This window comes from Canis lupus, chromosome 14 (assembly GCF_048164855.1).
Source record: "Canis lupus baileyi chromosome 14, mCanLup2.hap1, whole genome shotgun sequence".
NCBI lineage: Eukaryota > Metazoa > Chordata > Mammalia > Carnivora > Canidae > Canis > Canis lupus.
In genome coordinates, this window is record NC_132851.1 from 1223839 (window position 1) to 1246680 (window position 22842).

Below are 22842 nucleotides of genomic sequence, written 5' to 3' on the forward strand. Positions count from 1 at the left end.
TGTGCACTGCTGCTTATAATATTGTGAGTAGATTCGTAGGTTGGCTCTCTGCCCTTGTGGGATCCGGGGCTCTGTCTCTCCAAGATCAACTGATTGATTTTTTTAAGATTTTATTTTTCTGTAATCTCTACAGCCAACATGGGGCTTGAACTTGCTACCCCAAGAACAAGAGTCCCATGTTCTTATGAACCACACTGAGCCGGTCAGGCTCTCTTTGACTGATTGATACATGTTAATTGAAGCAGGGGTCTTGCATGTGTCAGGGCAGAAACTGAGCCCACGCTTTGAGGTGTGGTGGAGTCATTTGGACCTGATCAATGTGAAAGAAACCATAGCTTCCCTGGGAGCCCAGGGAGCAGGGCCCACACACGTGAAAAGTTGATAATTTCCTTTACTGTAGTAGTTATTTTACTGACTATTTATTTAAAGTGCTACTCAATGGTAAATGTCAATCTAGGATTGGGATACAGTGAGAACATTCTAGGATTCGGAGGTAACTAAAGCTTCCCGTCCAGGACTTAATGTTCCAGTTTGATGCAGAGATAGGCAAGGAAGCAAAGAGTTATGAAACATGGCACTGGGGTGCCTGGCTGGCCTGGTTGGGGGATCTTGATCTCAGGGTTGTGAGTTTGAACTCCATGTTGGGTATAGAGAGGACATGAAATGAAAATATTTAACAAATAATAAATGGATGAACAAATAAAGCATGACTTCAAAGGTAAGTGTTTGCTTATGTCTCACCTGCGAACTATTCTTGATCGCCCCACTAATCCTACTTAGCCCAGATGACGTCCTCCACAAGGGATAGTCCTGCCTCAGTGTAAGTGGGCGTCTTTCATTGTAAGACCTGTGGTTCCCCTCGTTCTGCAGGGAGAGAAGAGCCGTGAAGCCACGACTTCGGGGGATCAGCATACACCTAGGCAATGACCATTTCTGAACCCAGTAGCCAGAGCTTGGCCTCCTTTAGGACGCGATGTCATAACGAAGCCTCTTTGGTCATTGTCTTGGATGCAGGGTGGAGGCTAAACTAGAATTAGGAAGAACAAAAGAGGAGGAAAACCAGAAGGTGAAAGAGAGGAGGACAGATTTCACCATCCGTAGCCTTCACAGGGACCTGGTGTCCTATCCTAGGAGGGGCACCCCCTCCGTAGGATGCTTCCAACCTCTCTGTGCTCCTTTTTGAAACCCAGCAGGCACATCTCCGTGCCTCCACTACCTCTGCAGTCATGGTTTATAGCGTCTTCCATGTATCCTATTGGGGACCACAGCGTCGTGTATGTAACCATCTGACTGCTGTTTGACAACATTGGGGGATTCCGACTTTTGTTGGTTTTGGGTTGTGTGTGTGTCTATCACATGCAGATATCACGTGCAGGTATCTGATCCTCTGGCTGGGTCACCCAAATGCCGAAATGGTTGGCACAACATCATTTCTGGTGCTGTAGCTGGGCAGATAGCTGGGTTCTCCTTGCTTACTCGGGGCTCGCTCCTGCAGTGACTTTCCTCTGGAGGGTCAGCTGAGCTTGAAGTTCCGACTCCGCCACATTCCCATGTCCAGCAGGGGGTCCCGCTGAGCGCAGGCTGCTTCTCTTCTCCCTGATGCCTATCAGGGAGCCAGACCTCAGCGCTGCCTGGGGGAGATCCTGAGGAGCTGCCCATGGCGGAGAGCCCTGTTGCTGCCTGTGTGTGGGAGTCGAGTTGGGGTGAGGGCTGGGGTTTTCGGTCCCCTGTGCTGCCTGGCCTTGTGGCGAGCCCCATGCTCATCCAGCCCCTGCTCACTAGGGCAAGGAGGGTGCCCTCCACATGCTGGTGTGAGAGATCCAGCACCACAAGGTGTGCAGGCTGAGTCCACCTGGTCAGGGTAGCCGAGGTGCATGAGCTGCAAGTGTGGGACCCAGGAAAGTTAACAAAAATCCCCTACTCCTGGACAAGCAGGGCAGAACTGATTCCATTTTGTGCTATACCCGCCACCTCCCCTATGACCCCCACATGACCTGCTTATTGCTTAAGGTGCTGCCCCACCCTAGTCAGGCCGCTGGGCACACCCTAATCGGAAATCGGCTTATAACAATGTAACCCTGCTTTGTGTCCCCCAAAACTGTGCGACGATTCTGACCAAAGTAATAGGCCAGCTCAATTGGATACTATAGGGTAAGGTGTAATTCAATCAGCCACCAGCTTGTGGACCGGCATGATCGTGCAACTTTCTGCGAATCCCATGTGCCACTGGCCCCTATAAAGCTGCTATGCCTCTAGTCTCGGGATCCATGTCCCTGCTCCGCTGTGTTGGGTGCAATTTCACCCAAGCTCCAGCTTGTAAAGAAACCCTCGGGAGTTTCCATCGGTGTTGGCTCCTTGGTGGTTTCCCTGATTTACAATCTTGGGCACAACACTAGGGCCTGGTGTCCTGGCATCCCTTCCAGGGCCACGCTGACCGCCCCACAGGCCCTCTGTGCCCCAGGCACACAGGCACGGGGATGTGGGGAGGGGAATAAGTGCCCCGGAACTCGGCCATCCTCGTTCATCAGGACAGAGGGAGCACAGACCTCCCAGGTCGCTGTGCACAGACCCTGGTGACCTGAAGCTCCCTGGCTGTCACTCTGTCCCAGCCTCTCCTGGCCCAGTGGGCAGAGCCTGAGTCCCAGGAAAGTCTGTGGGTCCTGACCCTGACATCTGGCCGCCCCTGGAAGGCACGTGGGGACGTCAGCTCTGTGTACCTGGTGGTGCCCCTGCAGGGGCTGTTTGGGGCCTGGATGGTGCCCCCTCCTCCTCTCTGGGTATCTCTCCACGCCCCATGCAGAGTTCTGGGAGACACAGAAATGGCCTGGCTATGCATTTTCGCACCACAAAACTTTATTGATTTTTTACAGCAAACAGGCTCAGAGCCTAATGTGAGCCTTCCCCTGGGGAGGGAGACCTTTCTGTCCTTTAGGGGAGGGCAAGAATCACACAGTGTGGGGGGGGTGGGTGCTAGGGTCCACATTGTGGGAGCATGTGTGGACTCTGGGTGGGGGCGTGTGTCCTGAGTTTTCAGCCTGAGTGACTGTTTTGAGGACAGCAGAGATGACCTGGACCTGCAGCTCATGGTCTCCTGTACTGGGACCCACAGGGCAGCTGGACCCTGGCCTTGGGCCCTCTGGGGCCCCAATACCTAATACCTGGAGCCTGCCTCCTGGTGTGGGGTCAGGTGGGGCCAACCGGCCTATCCATCCTCTCCCCACCATGGGTTGTCCCGGGATCCCCTAGCCTGCCCTAGGTCAGTGACCTGGATCTGTGTGGCACACACAGGGCCCAAGAGGCCACGTCCAGCTGTGAGAGGGCTCACTCATCCTGTGCCAGAATCCAGGGCTAGCCAGGACCATGGGGGCCTGGATCCCATTAGTCTTTGTGTTGGGCCTGGGTGGGGCTCAAATCACCTCAGCCCCCACAGAGCACGGGGCCAGGTCAGCCCAGGTCCCTTTGGGTTAGGGGCTGGTGTCCTGTGCAGGGTGTGTCGACCTCCAGGAGGGACAGTGGGCGGAGGCAGGGCCCAATGTGTCCTCTGCACCACTCACCTGCACCCACCATTTCAGGGATCATTGCCTTCCCTCCTCCCTGCAAGCCCTGGGTTCTCTATGGGACAATCGGGCTTCTGATGGGAGCAGGGTATCCAGAGAACCCTGGGGAGGCTGAGCATGTCCCACAGGGGGGCAGCTGCACTGGGTCCTTGCTGGAGACCGGTGGTGTGGTGGTGAATGGTGTGGGGCAGGGATATGATTGTGGTGTTATATTAGTCCGGTACAAATATTAGCTAATGAATCAATATTAAAATAGTCGCATTAACCAAAGACCATACGTTATTCAGATTTCCTTAGATTTTGCTAAGTTACTATCCTTCATATCACATTGCATTTGTCCTCGTGTTTTCTTAGGCTCCTCTGGATTGTGACAGTCTTTCAGCCTATCCTTGTTGTTGTTGAACTGGAACACTTTGAGAAGTAGAGTATTTTGTAAAATTTACCTCAGTTGGGACATGTCTGTTGTTTATCTCATCATTGAACTGTTTTTGTGGATTATATACAGAGATATACTGCCATTTTTATTATATCATATAAAGGATAGATATTATCAACATGATTTATCAGTCTTGGTATTGATCTGATCATCTTGCTGAGGTAGTGTTTGTCAGCTTTCTCCATAGTAAAGTGATTTTATTATTATTATTATTATTATTATTTTTATATTAAGATTTTCATATTATATTTTGTAGAAGGAAGTTACTATGTGTATTCCACACATAAGAGTGGGAGGCTATGCTAATCAACTTGAGGGTGGAATGTCTGGACAACTTCTTTGAAATTCTAATACATGGGAGATTTCTCTTCCTTCTGTTTGTTTCTTTTTCAGGATGTTATTTATTTATTTGAGAGAGAGAGGAGAGAAAAACAATTAGTGAGAGGGGCAGATGGAGAGGGAGAAGCACGTTCCCTGCTTCAGGGAGCCTGCCTTGGGACCTGGATCATGATCTGAGCCTAAGGCAGAAGCTTAACTGACTGAGCCACCCAGATGCCACTTTTTCTTTCTTTCTTTCTAATAATAAATTTACTTTTTATTGGTGTTCAATTTGCCCATATACAGAATAACACCCAGTGCTCATCCCGTCAAGTGCCCCCCTCAGTACACGTCACCCATTCACCCCCACCCCCATCCTCCTCCCCTTCCATCACCCCTAGTTCATTTCTCAGAGTTAGGAGTCTTTATGTTCTGTCTCCATTTCTGATATTTTCCACACATTTCTTCTCCCTTCCCTTATATTCCCTTTCACTCTTATTTATATTCCCCAAGTGAATGAGAACATACAATGTTTACCTTCTCCGATTGACTTACTTCACTCAGCATGATACCTTCCTGTTCCATCCACGTTGAATCAAATGGTGGCCATTTGTCTTTTCTAATGGCTGAGCAAGGCCCACCTTTTCTCTCTCTTCATCATCTGAGTCTCCTATGATATGAATGTTATTGTTTTAATAAGTGGCTGAGTTCCCTATGTCTGCCTCTGTGGTCCATAACCTTTCTTGTTTTGAAGGCTTCCACTTGGGACTGCATCTCAGTTATAGCATTTTTAACATTGGCCTGACTAGATTTTAGTTCTTTTATTTCTACAGTAGGAATTCTCTAGTTTTCTTCTGTGCTCTTTTTCCAGCCCAGCTGCTACCTTTATAATCATTGTTTTAAACTGTAATTAGACATCATATATGTGTATTGATGAACTTCCTGGCTGTGAGTACTACCTCAGTTATTTTATGGAGTTGAATTTCTCCATATCATTATTTTTTCCATAAAAGAAAGAAGGAAGAAAAAGGAAAACCAAGAAAAACAATAACAACTACCCTCCCAAAATAAAAAACACCAGATTATTTTGGCCTGCTTGTTAAAGATTCTAAATTCCAAAATAAGAAACACAATTAAAGTACCATAATAGTAAAAATAAGAAATATATAAGGTACATACATAAAAATTAAAATAAGGCAATTATTAAAAAAGAATCAAAGAAAATAAATGAAAATAAAGCACAAAGTACAAAGGAAGCTATACCCTACTTTCCAGGCAGAGCTGAAGCTCTGCAGCCTCTGTCGTCCGACAACTTGGTGGCACTGCGTGGTCTGTGCAGGGTCTCGGGATGGGCCATGGCGCTGATTCTTAGGTGCACATCTGCCTGGGAGATGCAACTGTGGGGTCAGAGGCAGGGTGGGCGTCAGCGCCTCTGGCCTCCAGTGGGCGGCGCTGTGCTGCTCCCTGAGACTCTCTTGATGGCGGGATGTGGGTGGGGATGCTGAGTCCTCTGGCTCTGGGGCTGAGCATCCCCCCACCCCCCCCACCCCACACCCCATCTGCAAGGGCCTACACAAAAGGCCTGCCAACACCCTGAGTCTCCACTGCTTCTCTCAGAACCCTGCTTTTACTCTGCCTGCGTCCGAGCTTCTTTTGGTTTTGTTTTTTTTCTCAGACTGTTTTGCCCAAGATTGCGAATCTGAGAAACCACTGAGAAGCCGACACCAATGCAAACACACGAGGGTTTATTTACAAGCTCGAGCTTGTGTCCAAGTACACCCGACATAGCGGAGCAGGGACTTGGACCCTGAGGTGGCTTTTAGCTTAGTTTTAAGTGCTGGTCTCGGGACCTCCAGGAGGGCTGGAGCAATTCCTCAAGTTCTGTTTTCATTTTGATATGGGGCCTTCTAGGGCATTGAGCTCTGTTTTCATTCTAATAGGGGCTTCCTGCCCTTTGCCTGGACTCAGTTTTTATTCTATTGTGGGGCTTTCTAGGACATTAAGCTGTAAACAGCAAAGGTTCCACAACTGGAAGGGGAACTCACACTGTCCCTGTATGCTGAAGACGTGGTACTAGAAACAGGAAAGTCGAGAGCCTCCATCAAGCCTGTTAGAACTAAGGAGTGAGTTCAGTAAAGTCAGGGGACACAAACTGACCCTACAGAGCAGAATAGCCTTGCTGTATCCCGACAATGAGCACTCAGGAAGGAAATGAAGGACGTGACTCCCTTCTCAGGAGCATCACAGAGAATAAATAATGAGACAGAAACAAAGGAGCACAAGACTTGTGCACTGAGCCATACCAGGCTCTGGGAGGCCTTCCTGGGCTCGGGGGTGGGAGCTTCATCTTGTGAAAATGTCTGCAGTTCCTGAAGCCACCCTCAGTTTTAATGTCATTCCAATCAAAATCATGGTCGCAGATCTTAGAAATAGGAAAAAAAAAACCATAACATCCATCCGCCCCCCAAAATGACCCCGGACAGCAAATCAGTATTGGAGGAGCAGGCCAGAGAGGGACATGGCACTTTCCTATTTCAAACGATGTCACAGAGACACAGGATATAGCAGTGTTGTTCTCGCGCCCCTGGCTGGCTGTCAGTTAAGCATTCGACACCTGACCTCACCTCCCGTCCTGATCTCGGGGTCGGGGTCGTGAGTTCTAGCCAGGGGCTGGGGCATGGATGAGGCGTGGAGCCTACTTAAACAAACCAGACACAAGGGAGGTGGTCCCGGCATAAGCTGAAGGAGCAGAACAGAGATTCTAGAAGGAATTGTGCTCTGATACAACTGATTTTTTTAACTTAATTTAATTTAAACCCAATTAATTAACGGATAGTGTATTATACTTTCAGAGGAAGAATTCAGGGATTCACCAGTTGGAGATAACAGCAGTGCACGTGACATCACGTGCCCTCCTTCATGCCGGTCCCCTGTGATCCCCTCACCCATCCCCTACCCTCCAGCGACCCTCAGTTTGTTTCCTGTATTAAGAGTCTGTATTTCCTGCATCTGTTTTCATCTTATTTGTTTTTCCTTCCCTTCACAGATGTTCATCTGCTTTGCTTCTTTAATTCCACCTATGAATGACACCCCACAGTCATTCTCTTTTCCGACTGACTTATTTCACTTAACATGATTTCTCTAGTTCTATCCACATCATTGCAAATGGCAAGATCTCCTTCTCTTTGATACCTGAGCACCATTCCTCTCCCTATGACCATCATCTATCTCCCATCCTCTTTATTCATCATCTGCCTGAGGGCACCGAGATACCTCACACAGTGTGGCTACTGTGGACCTGGCTGTTGTGGACATTGGGGTGCAGGTGCCCTGAGTCTCACTGTATCTGTATCTTCGGAGTCAGCTCCAGGCCCTGCACCTGCTGGTCGCAGGGCGTCTGTATTTGTAACTTCCTGAGGAGCCTCCACACTGTTTCCAGGGCGGCTGCACCAGCCCGCAGTCCCACCCACAGTGGAAGGGAGTTGAGTGAATTTTGCAGGACTTGCTAAAGTCTGGTCCACATTTCATTTTGCAGTCTGTGGGCTCCAATTCCTTGTCCTTAAGTATTTCTGGGGAAGCCGGGTGTTGGGCTCCTTTTCAGTGAGACGTTTCCAATGCTAACAGACCCCAGCTGGAGCCTGGAAGGAGGCAGGTGCGGCCCCCTGCACCAGCAAGCCGCCTCCTGCACAGCCTCCTGCAGTGCCTAGCATCGCAAAGGGGGCACCCAAGCCCAGGCCTCACCCAGGGTGCCCACATGTGCAGTAGGCCTTGTCTGCCTGCACTAATAGGAGCCAGCCTGTGCTGGGGAAACCTGATGAAGACATGGGGACGCGTCCACCCTGATCAGCCACAGCCTCCTCAGGACGCGCAGGGAGTCTAAAGGGGGATATTGGGCCGTGTTCACGCTGAGAGGAGCCCCGGTCCTCTCAGGACCCTCGGTGAGGCTTCAGGAAGATGTTGGCCCGCATACACCCTGATAGGAAACCCTGAGCTACCTCAGGATCCGCGGGGAGGCTTCAGGAAATTGTGGGCCCGCATCCACGCTGACAGGAGCCCCTGGGCCACCTCAGGACCCGCGGGGAGGTTTCAGGAAGATGTGGCACCGTGTCCACTCTGGCAGAAACTCCCAGACCCCTCAGGATATAAGTTGAGGCTTCTGGAAGCTGGGGGCCGCATTCAGAGTGACAGGAGCCACGGCCTCCTCAGTACCCTCAGTGACATTTTGGTAGTACGTGTGGTCATGTCCACACAAGAGGACGCTGACTTCCTCAGGACCCCTGGTCTAGTCTTTGGGAAATATGGGTATGCATCCATGCGGACAGAAGACCCCAGCCTTGTCAGGGCCTCTGGTGAGGCTTAAGAAAGATGTGGGTGCCACATGCACACTGACAGGAATCTCTGGCCTCCTCAGGACACACTGTGAAGTTTTGGGAAGATTTGGAGCCCTGTCAATGCTGACAGGAGCCCCCAGCCTCCTCAGGTCTTATGGTGAGGCTTGAGGAAAATGTGGGGCCATGTCAACACTGACAGGACCCCTGTCATCCTCAGGACCTGCACTTTGGCTTCGGGAAATGTGGGGCTGGGTCTATGCTGACAGGAGCCCACAGCTTCATGAGGACCCACAGTGAGTTTTCTGGGGGATGTGAGGCCATGTCTAGGCTGACAGGAGCCCCCGGTCTCCTGAGGACTTGCTGTGAGGCTTCCAGAGGATGTGAAGCATAGTCCACAGTGACAGGAGATCCGGCATCCTCTGGACCCACTGACTATGACACAGGAACACTTGGGGCCATGTCCACACTCACAGGAGCCTGGCTTCCTCAGGACCCCCTGGAGGACTCTGGAGGCGCCATTGGGGGCCACGTCCATATCAGAACGGACTCCTCTGAACCACAGGGTAAGTGAATGAGTAGAATGAATGGTAGGGTCAGGGGAGGGGAGGCAGTTGGTGGTTAGCCTTAGGTTAGATGTTAGGTGTTAGTGATTATGCTTATGGTTATGGATTAGAGGTTAGGGTGAGGGATAAGGGTAAGGGTCAGTGGCTAGGAGTTAGGATGTGGGTTAGGGGTAGGGATAGGATTTAGAGTTAGGTTAGGGTTTAGGCTTTAGGGATTAGGGCACGAGTTTTGGAGTTGGGGTTAGGGTTATGGTTAGAGTTAGTGTTGGGCTTAGGTTTGCAGTTAGGGTTAGGGGTTAGGGTGTGAGTTAGGGTTAGGGGTTAGAGTTAGGGGTTAGAGTTAAGAGTTAGAGTTAAAGTTAGTGCTAGGTTTAGGGTTAGGGTGAGGGTTAGGTTTAGGATAGGGGTTAGGGCTAGGGTTAGGGTTAGTGTTTGGTTAGGGGTTAGGGTTCGGGTCAGGTCAGGGTCATGGTACGGTTTTGGAAAAGGGTAAGATATAGGGTTAGGGAGTGGGTTAGGGGTTGGTTTTAGGGTACGGGTTAGGGTACAGTTTGGGTATGAGATAGGATTAGTATTAGAGGGTTAAGGTTAGGGTACAGGTTAAGGTTAGGAATAGGATTTGAATATCTTATTTTAAGGTTAGGGTTAGAGGTTAGTGTTCGGGTTAGATTTAAGTTAGGGGTCAGGGTGAAGAGTTCATAATAGGATTAAGAGTTAGCGTGAGGGTTGGCAGGAAGGTTCAGTGAATGTGTTTTGGTCTTGGGGTTTGTGTTTGGTTTTCGATTAGTGATGGGTCTTGTTTAAGGGTTAGGTTAACATTATGATTAAGTGTAGGGTTAGGGTTATGTCTGTGTATGGTTAGAGTTTGGATCATGGCATGAGCCTCCACGGGGACTCCTAGTATCTTGTGCAGTTTTTTTTTTAATTTTTTTTTAATTTTTTAAATTTATTTATGATAGTCACAGAGAGAGAAAGAGAGAGAGGCAGAGACATAGGCAGAGGGAGAAGCAGGCTCCATGCACCGGGAACCCGATGTGGGATTCGATCCCCTGTCTCCAGGATCGCGCCCTGGGCCAAAGGCTGGCACCAAACTGCTGCACCACCCAGGGATCCCTCTTGTGCAGTTTAGATTTATGCACTCTATTTAGGTTTTGGGTTCAAAGATAGCCTGACTCCACCAAGTCAGTAAGTCAGTGGCCTCCCCAGAGAATCAAAATACAGGCTTCTGTTGGGGTCAGAATAGACATGGCAGGATTCTCCCGAGCTGAGCTAAGGAGGGGATTTGAGTCTCTAAAGACTCTTTATTTGGATTTTCAGTTGCCTTTCTGATTTTATCTCTAGTGCACACATATTTCATCAATACTACCAATTATTATTTTAAAGTTTTACTTGAATTACTGTTTCTAACACAGTATTATATAGTTTCAGGCTTACCACATAGTGATTCAACCCTTGGATAGAATGCCTGGTACTGGTCACAGGTGCCCTCCACTATCCCCATCCCCTGATTCCCCATCCCCCCACATATCTCTGGTATTTATTAGTTTATTCTCTGTGGTTAAGAGTGTGGGTTTTTTTTGTTTGCTTCTGTCATCCCCCCCTCTGCCCCTTTGTCAGTTTGTTTGGTTTCTTAAAATTCACCTGTGAATGCAATTGTATGGTATTTGGTATCTGTCTTTCTCTGACTGAGTTCATTTAGCATAAGTCCTTTCCACTTCTCCTACTTCATTGTAAATGGCTTCATTTCATCCCTTCTGATGACCCAGTGATGTCGCAGTGGATATATTTACCACATCGTCTCTGCCCATTCATCAGTCGATGGACATCTGGGCTGTATCCACAGTTTGGCTCTTGTTGATAATGCTGCTACAAACACTGGGCTGCGTGTCCCTCTTTGAAACTACTAAACGACTTTTGTATCCTCGGGGTAAATACCTAGCTCTGCAATTTTGGAATCGTAGGGTAGCTCTATTTTTAACATCTTTTATAAATTTTTTTTATGATAGTCATAGAGAGAGAGGCAGAGACACAGGCAGAGGGAGAAGCAGGCTCCATGCACTGTGAGTCCAACATGGGATTCCATCCCGGGTCTCCAGGATCGCGACATGGGCCAAAGGCATGTGCCAAACCACTGCACCACCCAGGGATCCCCTTTTTTTAACTTCTCGAGGACCCTCCACAGTGTTTTCCACATTGGCTGCACCTGTTCGTATTGTGATGTATTTCCCCCTTAGGACTGCTTTTGCTGCATCCCAAAGATTTTGAACGGTTGTATGTTCATTCTCATTAGTTTCCATGAATCTTTTTAATCCTTCCTTAATTTCCTGGTTGACCGTTTCATCTTTTAGCAGGATGATCCTTCACCTCCACGTGTTTGAGCTCCTTCTAAACTTCTTATTGTTATTTAGTTCTAATTTCTTTTTTTCATTATTTTATTATTAATTTTAATTTATGATAGTCACACAGTGAGAGAGAAAGAGAGGCAGAGACACGGGCAGAGGGAGAAGCAGGCTTCTAGCACCGGAAGCCCGACATGGGATTCAATCCCAGGTCTCGGTATTCACGCCCTGGGCCAAAGGCAGGCGCCAAACTGCTGTGCCACTCAGGGATACCTTAGTTCTACTTTCAAGGCATTATGGTCTGAGTATATGCAGGGGACAATCCCAATCTTTTGGTATCGGTTCAGACCCGATTTGTGCCCCAGTATGTGGTCGATTCTGGAGAAAGTTCCATGTGCACTTGAGAAGAATGTGTACTCAGCTGAGTTTGGATGTAAAGTTCTGTAGATTTCTGTGAAATCCATCTGGTCCAGTGTATCATTTAAAGCTCTCGTTTCATTGGATATGTTGTGCTTAGAAGACCTATCGAGGGTAGAAAGAACTAGATTGAAGTCACCAAGTATAAGTGTATTATTATCTAAGTATTTCTTCACTTTGGTTATTAATTGTTTTTTTAAATATTTGGCAGCTCTCACATATGGGGCAATATATTGAGGATTGTTAAGTCCTCTTGTTGGATAGATCCTTTAAGTATGATTTACTGTCCCTCTTCATCTCTCACTACAGTCTTCGGGGTAAATTTTAGTTTATCTAAGAATGGCTACCCCTGCTTTCTTTTGAGGACCATTTGAATGGTAAATGGTTCTCCAAACATTTATTTTCAGGCTGTAGGTGTCCTTCTGTCTAAAATGAGTCTCTTTTAGACAGCAAATTGATGGGTTCTGCTTTTTTATCCAGTCTGAAACCCGGCGCCTTTTGATTGGGTCATTAAGCCCGTTCACGTTCAGAGTTACTATTGAAAGGTATGAGTTTAGTGTCATCATGATATCTATTCAGCCCTTGTTTTTTGTGGATTGTTCCACTGAACTTCTTCTTAAAGGGGAATTTTAAGAGTCCCCCTTAAAATTTCTTACAGAGCTTGTTTGGAGGTCACTTATTCTTTCAGTTCCTGCCTGTCTTGGAAGCTCTTTATCTCTCCTTCCATTTTGAATGAGATCCTTGTTGGATAAAGTATTCTTGGTTGCATGTTCTTCTCATTTAGGATCCTGAATATATCCTGCCAGCCCTTTCTTGCCTACCAGGTCGCTGTGGAGAGGTCTTCTGTTACCCTAATGCTCCTCCCCATAAAGGTCAGGGATTTCTTGTCTCTTGCTGCTTTAAGGATCTTTTCTTTATCTTTGAAATTTGCAAACTTCACTATTAAATGTGGAGGTGTTGGACGGTTTTTATTTATTTTAGAGGGGATCTCTCTATTTCCTGGATCTTAATGCCTGTTTCCCTTCCCAGATTAGGAAAGTTTTCAGGTAGGATTTGTTCAAATACATATTCTGGACCTCTGTCCATTTTGACGCCCTCTGGAACCCCAATTACACATAGGGTTTTCTTCCTCAGGCTGTCGTTTATTTCCCTTAATCTGTCTTTCTGGTCTTTTAATTGTCTGTCTCTTTTTTCCTCAGTTTCCCTCTTTGCCATCAACTTGTCTTCTATGTCACTCACTTGTTCTTCCACCTCGTTAACCCTTGTCGTTAGGACTTTTAGTTTGGATTGCATCTCATTCAATTTATTTTTACTTTCTGCCTGATTGGATCTAAATTCTGCAGTCATGAGTCTATTGAGTCCTTTATGCTTTTTTCTACAGCCACCAGTAGCTGTATAATAGTGCTTCTGAATTGGCTTTCTGACATTGAATTGTAATCCAGATTTTGTAACTCTGTGGGAGAGAGGACTGTTTCTGATTCTTTCTTTTGAGGTGAGGTTTTCCTTCTAGTCATTTTGCTCAGTGCACAGTGGTCAAAAACAAGTTGTATTGGGAAAAGGAGAAAAATAGAGGAGAGAAAGAAGGAAAGAAAAGAGAAAGAAAAAAGAAGAAAGGAAAAAAGAGAATAAAAAGAGAAAGAAAAAGAAAGAAAGGGGGAAAAGGTTGGGGGAAGCAATCAGAAATGAAAAAAAACATGGGGGAGTATCTTCTGATTCTATATACTTTAAGTCCCTTGAATTCCCCTGGAACTTGTCCGTCTAGCTGGTCTTCTGGGGGATGGGCTTGTTATGCTGATTTTCAGGTGTTAGCCCTTTGGGGAGCTGATCTGCCCCCTGCCTGTTGCAGGGCTCAGTGGGGGTTGTTAACCCCGTGAGGCCCCAGGAGGAACAATCCCAGTGGCAGAGGCCAGCTCTGGAAACCTGGATTCAGCCCCCCAGTTACTCCGGAGCAGTCCGTCTGACAGTCCAGGAGGCTCCGGGGCAGGGCCTCTGATCTGCTCAGCTCTGGGCAGGAGGGTCCTTGTGGTCCTGGGCCCCCCCGGCCTCTGCCTGTCTTGGGCAAGGCCAGATCCTGGGCTGTGTACCGGAGTCCTGTCCTCCGGGGCCTGCACTGTTGGATTCGAGCTCCTGGCCGTGCAGCCGCCTCTCCACCAAACCACCTCCCCAGCCCCACTGAGCTGCTCCTGAAGCCTCACAGCCCCCTCTGCCCGGAGCCTTTTCCTCTGCCCTAGGCGCCGCAGCCAAGCCCCTCCCAGGTTCGTGCAGCCCCTTCAGCACAGAGCCACCGCCCGAGCCCCTTGGAGCTGCTCCAGGGTCAATGCATGTGCCGTGTACCCCTTAGTGAGCTCAGTGGACTCTCTTGGGAATGCAGGTGTCTGTTAGTGTCCCAGGGAGCCCGAGGGCATCCCCGCCCTCCAAGGTCCTGCGCTGACTCCCTGCGGGCCCAATTCCACCCTGGAAGGTTGGTTCAGCTCCTGCTTCTCTGGGACAGAGCTCTCCTGACTGGGGGGCACTCGCTGTGGCCATAGCCTGGCTCTTCGCAGGACCCCTCCCCTTGGATGCCCTTTGTTTCTTTATTTCTTTTCCCCCATCTTCCTACCTTGATAGATGTGCGAACTTTTCATACTGTAGCATTCGATCTGGTCTCTTTTTAAATCTCAGGCCGAATTCGTAGATTTTCAGGATGATTTGAAGGTTAGTTAGGTAATTTGGTGGGTACAGGTGACTTGGGGACCCTACTCTTCCGCCATCTTGCCCCTCCTCCTGTATGTTGCCTTTTAGCTTTGGTTGTTTCCTTCACTTTGCAGAAACTTTTCAATTTGATGAAGTCCCAATAGTATTTTTGCTTTTGTTTCCCTCACCTCAGAGGCATATCTAGAAAGAGGATCCAATGGCCAATGTCATAGATGTTGCTGCCTATCTTTTCTTCTTTGTATGGTTTCAGGTCTCACATTTAGGTCTTTCATCCATTTTGAATTTATTTTTTATATAGATGGTGTAAGAAAGTGGTCCAGTTTCATTCTTCTGCCTGGTTTTCCCAACACCATTTGTTCTTATCCTGCGGTCAGGGTTAGGGTTTGTTGAAGAGACTGTCTTTGTGACTTTGGATATTCCTTCCTGCCTTGTTGTCCATTAATGGATCATAGAGTTACAGGTTTGTATCTTGTTTCGGCTTTCCATTCTGTTCTATTGATCTAAGCATCTACGGTCGGGAGATCCTTGAATGCTGATTCAAATTCTTTGCTGGTTATCTGTCTGTTCAAGTTTCTTATTTCTTCCTTCTTCATTTTTGCTATGTTATATATTTCCAGTAATTGATCTATTTCTTCCAGGTTCTTGGTTGCTGGCATATAATTTTTCATAATGTTCTCTTATAATCGTTTGTATTTCTCTAGTGTTGGTTGTTATTTCTCTTTTCCTTTGTGATTTTATTTGGGACCATTCTCTTTTTTATCTTTGTTCTTTTTTAAAGATTTTATCTATGTATTCATGAGAGACACAGAGAGGCAGAGGTATAGGCAGAGGGAAAATGAGGCTCCATGCAGGGAGCCTGATGTGGGACGTGATCCCCCAGGACCCTGGGATAATGACCTGAGCCAAAGCAGATGCTCAACCACTGAGGCACCCAGGTGCCTTGCTGATTCAATTCCTTTGCTTTTATATGTCTGTTCACATTTTCTATTTCCTCCTATTTAGGTTTCCTCGTTTGACATTTCTAGGGATTTGTCCATTTCTTCCAGGTCTCCCAGTTTGTTAGCGTATAATCTTTCATAGTGTTCTCTTATAGTTGTCTTATTTTTCTGGTGTTGATTGTGATCTCTCTTCTCTCATTTGTGATTTTATTTATTTAGGTCTTTTCTTGTTGATAAGGCTGGCTAGGGCTTGATTCAATTTATTAATTATTTTGAAGAACCATCTCTTTGTTTCGTTATTCCATTCTACTGCTTCGTTGATTCTGTATTGTTTATTTCTGCTCTCATCTCTATTTTTCCCCTCTTCTATAAGCTTTAGGCTTTGTTTTCTATTTCTTTTCCAGGTCCTTAAGGTGTAGGGTTAGGCTGTGTATTGGAGACTTCTTGTTTCTTGAGGTAGGCCTGTTTTGATATGTACTTCCCTCTTAGGACTGCCTTTGCTGCATCCAAGAGGCTTGGAGAAACATGTTTTCATTTTTGTTTGTTTTAAATTTCCTCTTTAATTTCCTGGTTGCTCCATTCTCTAGTAGGATGATCATAAACTCAACGTATTTTTGGTCTGTCCAAATTTTTTCTTACTGTCGACTTCGAGTTTCATAGCGTCGTGGTCCGACAATGTACAGGGTGTTATATCAACCTTCTTGTATCTGTTGTACCTGTTTAGGGCTGATTTGTGGCCCATGATATGATCTGTTCTGGAGAATGTCCCATGTGCACAAGAAAGGAATGTGTACTCTGCTTTAGGTTTAAATGTTCAGACTATATCTGTTGAGTCCCTGTGGTCCAGTGCGTCAAGGCTATTGTTCCCTTGTTGATTTTCTGTATAGATGATCGGTACATTGCCATAAGTGGGTGTGAAAATCTGCTGTCATTGTATTATTATCAGTGAGTTCCTGTAAGTTTGTTGTTAATTGGTTTCTATATTTAGGTACCCCCATGTTGGCAGCATAAATATTTAGTTGTTTCATCTTGATAGTCTTTTTAATTATGAAATAATGCCCTTTTTCATCTCTTCTTACAGTATTTGTTCTTTCTTTTTTGAAATGTAAATATTTTATTTATTTATTCATGAGAGACACACAGAGCAGCAGAGGGAGAAACATAGGCAGAAGGAGAGGCAGGCTCCACACAGGGAGGCCGATGTGGGACTCGGTCCTGGGATCCTAGGATCACACCCTGTGCCGAAGGCAGATGCTCAACCACTGACCCACCAGGTGTCCCCCAGGGTTTGGTTTCAAATCTAGTTAGTCTGATATAAGTATGGGTCCTCCAGCTTTCGTATGGTATCCATTACCGTGATAGATGGTTTTCCATCCCCTGACTTTCAATATCCCGGTGTCTATAGGTCTAACATGAGCATCTTGTAGGCAGCATACAGATGGATCTTGTTTTTTTAATAACGATTTTATTTATGAGGGAGTGAGAGAGAGAGAGAGGCAGAAAATTAGGCAGAGAGAAAAGCATGCTCCCCACCAGGAGCCCAATATGGGACTGGATCCCAGACTCCAGGATCACAGCCTGAGTCAAAGGCAGAGGCTCAACCCCTGAGCCACCCAGGCATCCCGGATCCTGTTTTTTAAGCTACTCTGATACCCTATATCTTTTGATTGGAGCAATTTTTCTATCAGCATTCAGAGTGATTATTGAAAAATATGAACTTATTGCCTTTGTGTTACCGGTAGAGTTGGTGTTTCTGGTGACGTTCTCTGGTCCTTTCTAGTCTTTGTTGCTTTTGGTCTCTTTTTTTCCCCCATTAGAAGAATCCCTCTTAAAATTCCTTACTGGACTGGTTTAGTGGTCATGAACTCCTTTATACTTTGTCTGTCTGGGAAATCTTTATCTCTCCTTCTTTCCTGAATGACACCCTTGCTGAAGAAAGAATTCATATGAATTGGACACCTGTAAAAAGAAATTTAAAAACATAAAATAAATTTTTGCTATTTTCATTGAGGAAAATGGCATTTAGGAGGAAAACCAGAAGCTGAAAGGGAGGAGGACAGATTTCACCCTCCGTAGCCTTCACAGGGACCTGGTGTCCTTTCCAAGGAGGGCCCCCCCCTCCGTAAGATGCTTCCTTCCCCTCTGGGCCTCTTGTTGGAACCCACCAGGCACATCTCCGTACCTCTGACAACTCTGCAGTCGTGGTTTATACCATCTTTCATGTATCCTTTTGGGGACCACAGCATCGTGTATGGAATCATCCGGCTACTTTTTGACAACATTGGGGGGATTCTGACTTTTGTTGGTTTTAGGGTGTGTGTCTATCACATGCAGCTATCACGTGCAGCTATCGGATCCTCTGGCTGGGTCACCCAAATGCCGAAATGGTTGGCACAACATCATTTCTGGTGCTGGATCTGGGCAGCTAGCTGGGGTCTCCTGGCTGACCCTGTGCTCGCTGGTGCAATGACTTTCAGCTGGAGGGTTAGCTGAGCTGGAAATTCCGGCTCAACCACATTCTCATGACCTGCAGTGGGTCCCGCCAGGCGCCGGGTGCTTCTATTCTCCCCGATGCCTCGCCAGCAGGGAGCCAGACCTTCGGGACACTCTGGGGGGAGCTCCTGAGGAGCTGGTTGCCCATGGCGGGAGCCCTGGGGCTGCCTGTGTGTGGGAGTCGGGGTGGGGATGGGGCTGGGGTTCTTCAGTCTGCTGTGCTGCCTGGCCTTCAGGCCGAGACCCATGTTCACCCAGCCCCTACTCACTAGGGTGAGGAGGATGCCCTCCATATGCTGGTGTGAGTTATTTAGCACCACAAGGTGTGCAGGCTGAGTCCACCTGGTGCGGGTGGCCCAGGTGCATGAGCTGCAAGTGTGGGACCCAGGAAATTTAACAAAAATCTCCTACCCCTGGGCACACAGAGCAGGACTGATTCCATTTTGTGCTACACCTGCACTTCCCCTATGACCCTGACATGACCTGATTGTTGCTTAAGGCGCTGCCCCACCCTAGTCAGGCTGCTCAACACACTCTAATCAGAAATCAGCTCATAACAATGTAACCCCGCTTTGTGCCCGCCAAATCTGTGCGCCGATTCTGACCAAAGTAATAGGCCAGCTCAAGTGGATACTATATGGTAAGGTGTAATTCAATCGGCCACCTGCGTGTGAACTGACATGACTATGCAACTTTCTGCATATCCCATGGGCCACTGGCCCCTATAAAGCTGCTATGCCTTTTAGTCTCGGGGTCCAAGTCCCTGCTCTGCTGTGTCGGGTGCACTTGGACACAAGCTCCAGCTTGTAAAAAATCCTTGGGAGTTTGCAATGGTGTTGGCTCCTCAGTGGTTTCTCAGATTCACAATGTTGGGCACAACACAAGGGCCTACTGTCCTGACATCCCTTCTAGGGCCATGCTGACCGCCCTGCAGGCCCTCTCTGCCCCAGGCACACAGTCAAGGGAATGCAGTGAGGTGAGGAAGTGCCCCACACCCAGCCAGCCACAGCCTCCTGTACAGAGGGAGCACAGACCTCCGGGTCGCTTTGCACAGACCCTGGTGACCTGAGGCTTCCTGGCTGTCACTCTGTCCCAGGCCCTCCTGGCCCGCGGGGCGTAGCCTGAGTCCCAGTAAAGTCTGTTGCGTCTTGACCCCGGCATCTGGTCCAGTGGAAGGCACGTTGGGATGTCAGCTGGGTGTTGCTGGCGGCGCCCCTGCAGGGGCTGGTGGGGCCTAGGTGGTACCCCGTCCTCCTCTCTGGGGGTCTTTCCATGCCCCGTGAAAAGTGTTCTGGGAGACACAGAAACGGGCTGGCTGTGCATTTTCGCACCACAACACTTTATTAACTTTCTACAGCAAACGGGCTCAGAGCTGAGGGTGCATGCCTTCCCCTGGGGAGGGAGACCTTTCTGTCCTTTAGGGGAGGGCAAGAATGACATGGGTTGGGGGGCAGGTGCTGGAGTCCCCCACCTGGGAGCATGTGTGGACTCTGGGTGGGGGCGTGTGTCCTGAGGTTTCAGTCTGAGAGATGGTTCTGAGGACAGCAGAGCAGACATGGACCTGCAACTCATGGGCTTCTGCTCTGGGTCCCAATAGGGCAGCTGGAACCCGGCCTCAGGCTCCCTGGCACCTCAGCACCTGGAGGAGTCTGCCTCCTGGTGTGGGTGTGGGTGGGGCCCACCATCCTACCCCAGGGTCCAGGAGTCAACATTCAGCTGTGAGAGGGCTCGCTCAGCCCAGGGCCAGAATCCAGGGCTGGCCAGGGCCATGTGGGCTGGGTCCCATTAGTCTTTGTGTTGGGCCTGGGGCGGAGGCTCAAATCACCCCAACCCTCACAGAGCCCAGGGCCAGGCCAGCCCAGATCCCCATGGGTTAGGGGCTGGTGTCCTGCGGGGTGTGTATGCTAAATGAGGGACAGTGGGCAGAGGCAGGGCACAGTGGGTCCTCTGCACCACTCACCTGTACTCACCCTGTTGGGGGTTCCCTGTCTTCCCTCCTCCCTGTAACCCCTGGGTATTCTATGGGACACCCAGGCTTCTGATGGGAGCAGGGTATCCAGAGAAACCCGGGGAGGCTGAGCATGTCCCACAGGGGGCACCTGCACCGGGTCCTTGCTGAGGGCTGATGGTGTGGTGGTGGATGGTGTGGGGGCAAGGTTATGATGGTGGTGGAGTGTGGGGGATGGTGTAGGGGTGATGGTGTTGGGGTATAGTGTGAGTGGGGATTGTGTGGGGCTGTGTGGGTTTAAGGGGGATGGTGTAGGTGGGATGCCAATGGGGATGATGATGTAGGGGGATGGTGTGGAAGTGGGGAATGAGGGGGATGTCGTGGGGGGCCTGCGGACACAGGGCATCTCCTTCCTTTAAGATGCACAAGGAGATGTCTACAGTTAAAGGCGACTAGTCTGGGGTTTGCAGTGACACCTGCCCCTGCCCTGGCTGGACCAGCAGCATTATCTGGGGATCATTATACTATGTATGTTTTCAAATTGCAAATTGTCTCAAATTAAATGCATAGAATTTAGAATAATATAAAGCATCAAGAGTGGGTGTCACTCTGGCCCATCTGACCCTCATGGGATCGATGTTTGTCCTGCTCCAGCAGTGGCCATGCAGCCTGGTCACCAGGTCCGGTTCTTCCCCCCACGTCCCACACCCCATCCCCTGCTTCTCATGGGGCCGTCCCTCTCCCCTTTGGTGTTCAGCTCCCATGGCAACACCTGAAGGCCCCATCCTACTGGGTTCCTCATCCCCGAGGCATCGGGAGTGTGGGCACGGGAGTCATCCCCAACATCCTACCATGGAGCAGTGTGTTTTTGGCTTCTATTGCTCCCCCGGCCTCAGAAGCCCCATTTTCCCTACCCGGAAGGACCCGGGCCTCCCTCAGGGCCCCGAATCCCCCTGGCCCAGCAGCCTCACCTGACCCCCTAGCCATCCCAAAATATGGTGTGGCTGCCGAACGTCCTGTTGAAGTCCAAGTCTACCTGCGTGATGTCCCTGGAGGAGACCAGGGCCTCCTCCTTCATTTCCTGTGGGAAAACTGGGGAGGAGGAGCAGGCGTCAGGGAAACAGACCCCAACTTCTCACGAGCTGCCGTGCTGGGCAGGGAGCCCTGGGGCCACCATGGGAGTGTGTACTGCCGAAACCTCCTTCCTTCCTCTGGGAGGCCGGGCATGGCGGGAGTGCCCACCATGCCCGTGACACCTGTGTGAGGGCCTGTGCCCAGCTGTTGTGGGTGGGGAGGTGACTGAGTGTCAACCTGGGTGGGAGGGGATAGGGGTTCAGCCCAGGTGGGAGGGGACATGGGGGTGTTGTGCCCAAGATTGTGAATCTGAGAAACCACTATGGAGCTGACACTGATGCAAACACACAAGGGTTGATTTCCAAACTCGAGTTTGTGTCCAAGTTCACCCGACACAGAGGAGCAGGGACTTGGACCTCGTGGTGGGTTTTTGCTTAGTTTTTAGGACTTGTCTCAGGGACCTCCAGAAGGGCTGGAGTAATTCCTCAAGTTCTGTTTACATTTTGATATGGGGCCTTCAAGGACATTGACCTCTGTTCTCATTCTAATAGGCGCTTCCAGCCCTTGGGGTGGGCTCAGTTCTTATTCTATTGTGGGGCTTTCTAGGACATTAAGCTGCAAACTTTTGTTTTTTTCCTGTAACTGAAGTAATGTAAATTTTACCTCTTCTTCACAGGGGCCTGGGATGGATGGACCTGTTCGAACCCTGAACTTAAAGAGGAAAGACCTTCATTTTCTTGGCCTCCTTGCGTCCCCTCCCATCCTATCTAGCTCTTTCCCCCTTCCCTGGAGCTCCTGAGAGAGCAATTGCAAATGACCTCAGCTTGGCAGGGTCTGTTGGGGGACAGGCCCAGGGATTTGGGATCAGGGAGACCTGGGGTGCGGGCATACCGGCTGTGCATCGGGATTTGATGCTGCAGACTCATTCCCTAAGGCTATCTTGACAACTGACTTTGTACATAGAAAAGCTCTCCTTTATCTTTAAAAGATGAAGAGCCAGTCAAAGCCTTTTTTCTCTGCCCATCTGATTGCTCAGATTCCAATGTGAGACGTATTTCCTGTTAATAAGGATAATTTACTATCCGTAGTACTATGGTTAAAATATTCTGACACAAGTAATTCAGAGGGATGAGGGTTTCTCATCTCTTTCTTCACAGCTCAGTCACTCATCAGGAAATGCATCTTTATGGATTTGGAAAGAACTGAGAGACATTATTACCAATGGTCCTATTATTATGTGAAGGATCCTTCCCTGAGATTCTTCCCCTGTTTCAACTGACACTGAAACACTTTGAACTCTTTGGAAGACAAATGTCAAGGAAATAAATGTTATGCATTGCTAATTTTAAATGCACTTGCAATATGGTGTCTATTATAATAGAAGTATTTTTATCTGATTTTTGCTATTTATTATCTGTTCCTGCTTTTCAGGTTGAGGAGGCATTATACGTGTTCATAAGTGTTTTTCTTTCCTTCTGATATAAAATTCTTACTTTGTTTCCATCAAAGGAACTCTTTAAGAATAAGGCAAATTTAATTCAACGATTCTTAAAATGTCTTCACACTTGGAGCCTGATTCATTTAAGTCAATTTTCAAAATAAATCTTATTTATTAGGAAAAAAACAAAAATTTATAGGGAAATTGAGAAGATAGTACAGAGCATTTGCATGCACTTGCACTCAGTTTCTCCAATGATTGATATCTTATATCAATACGGTACAAATATTAGCTAA

At 48.3% G+C, this 22842-nt stretch overlaps 1 long non-coding RNA gene across 1 annotated transcript in view; it reads left to right on the forward strand.

Moving 5' to 3' along the window:
• Window positions 1-22163, forward strand: part of LOC140603341 (uncharacterized) — a 66042-nt gene extending 43879 nt beyond the window's left edge. Inside the window, exon 5 of the long non-coding RNA XR_012006318.1 lies at window positions 21785-22163. This is a non-coding gene — a long non-coding RNA (uncharacterized lncRNA). The remainder of the gene's footprint in view (window positions 1-21784) is intronic.
• The last annotated feature ends 679 nt before the right edge of the window (window positions 22164-22842 follow it).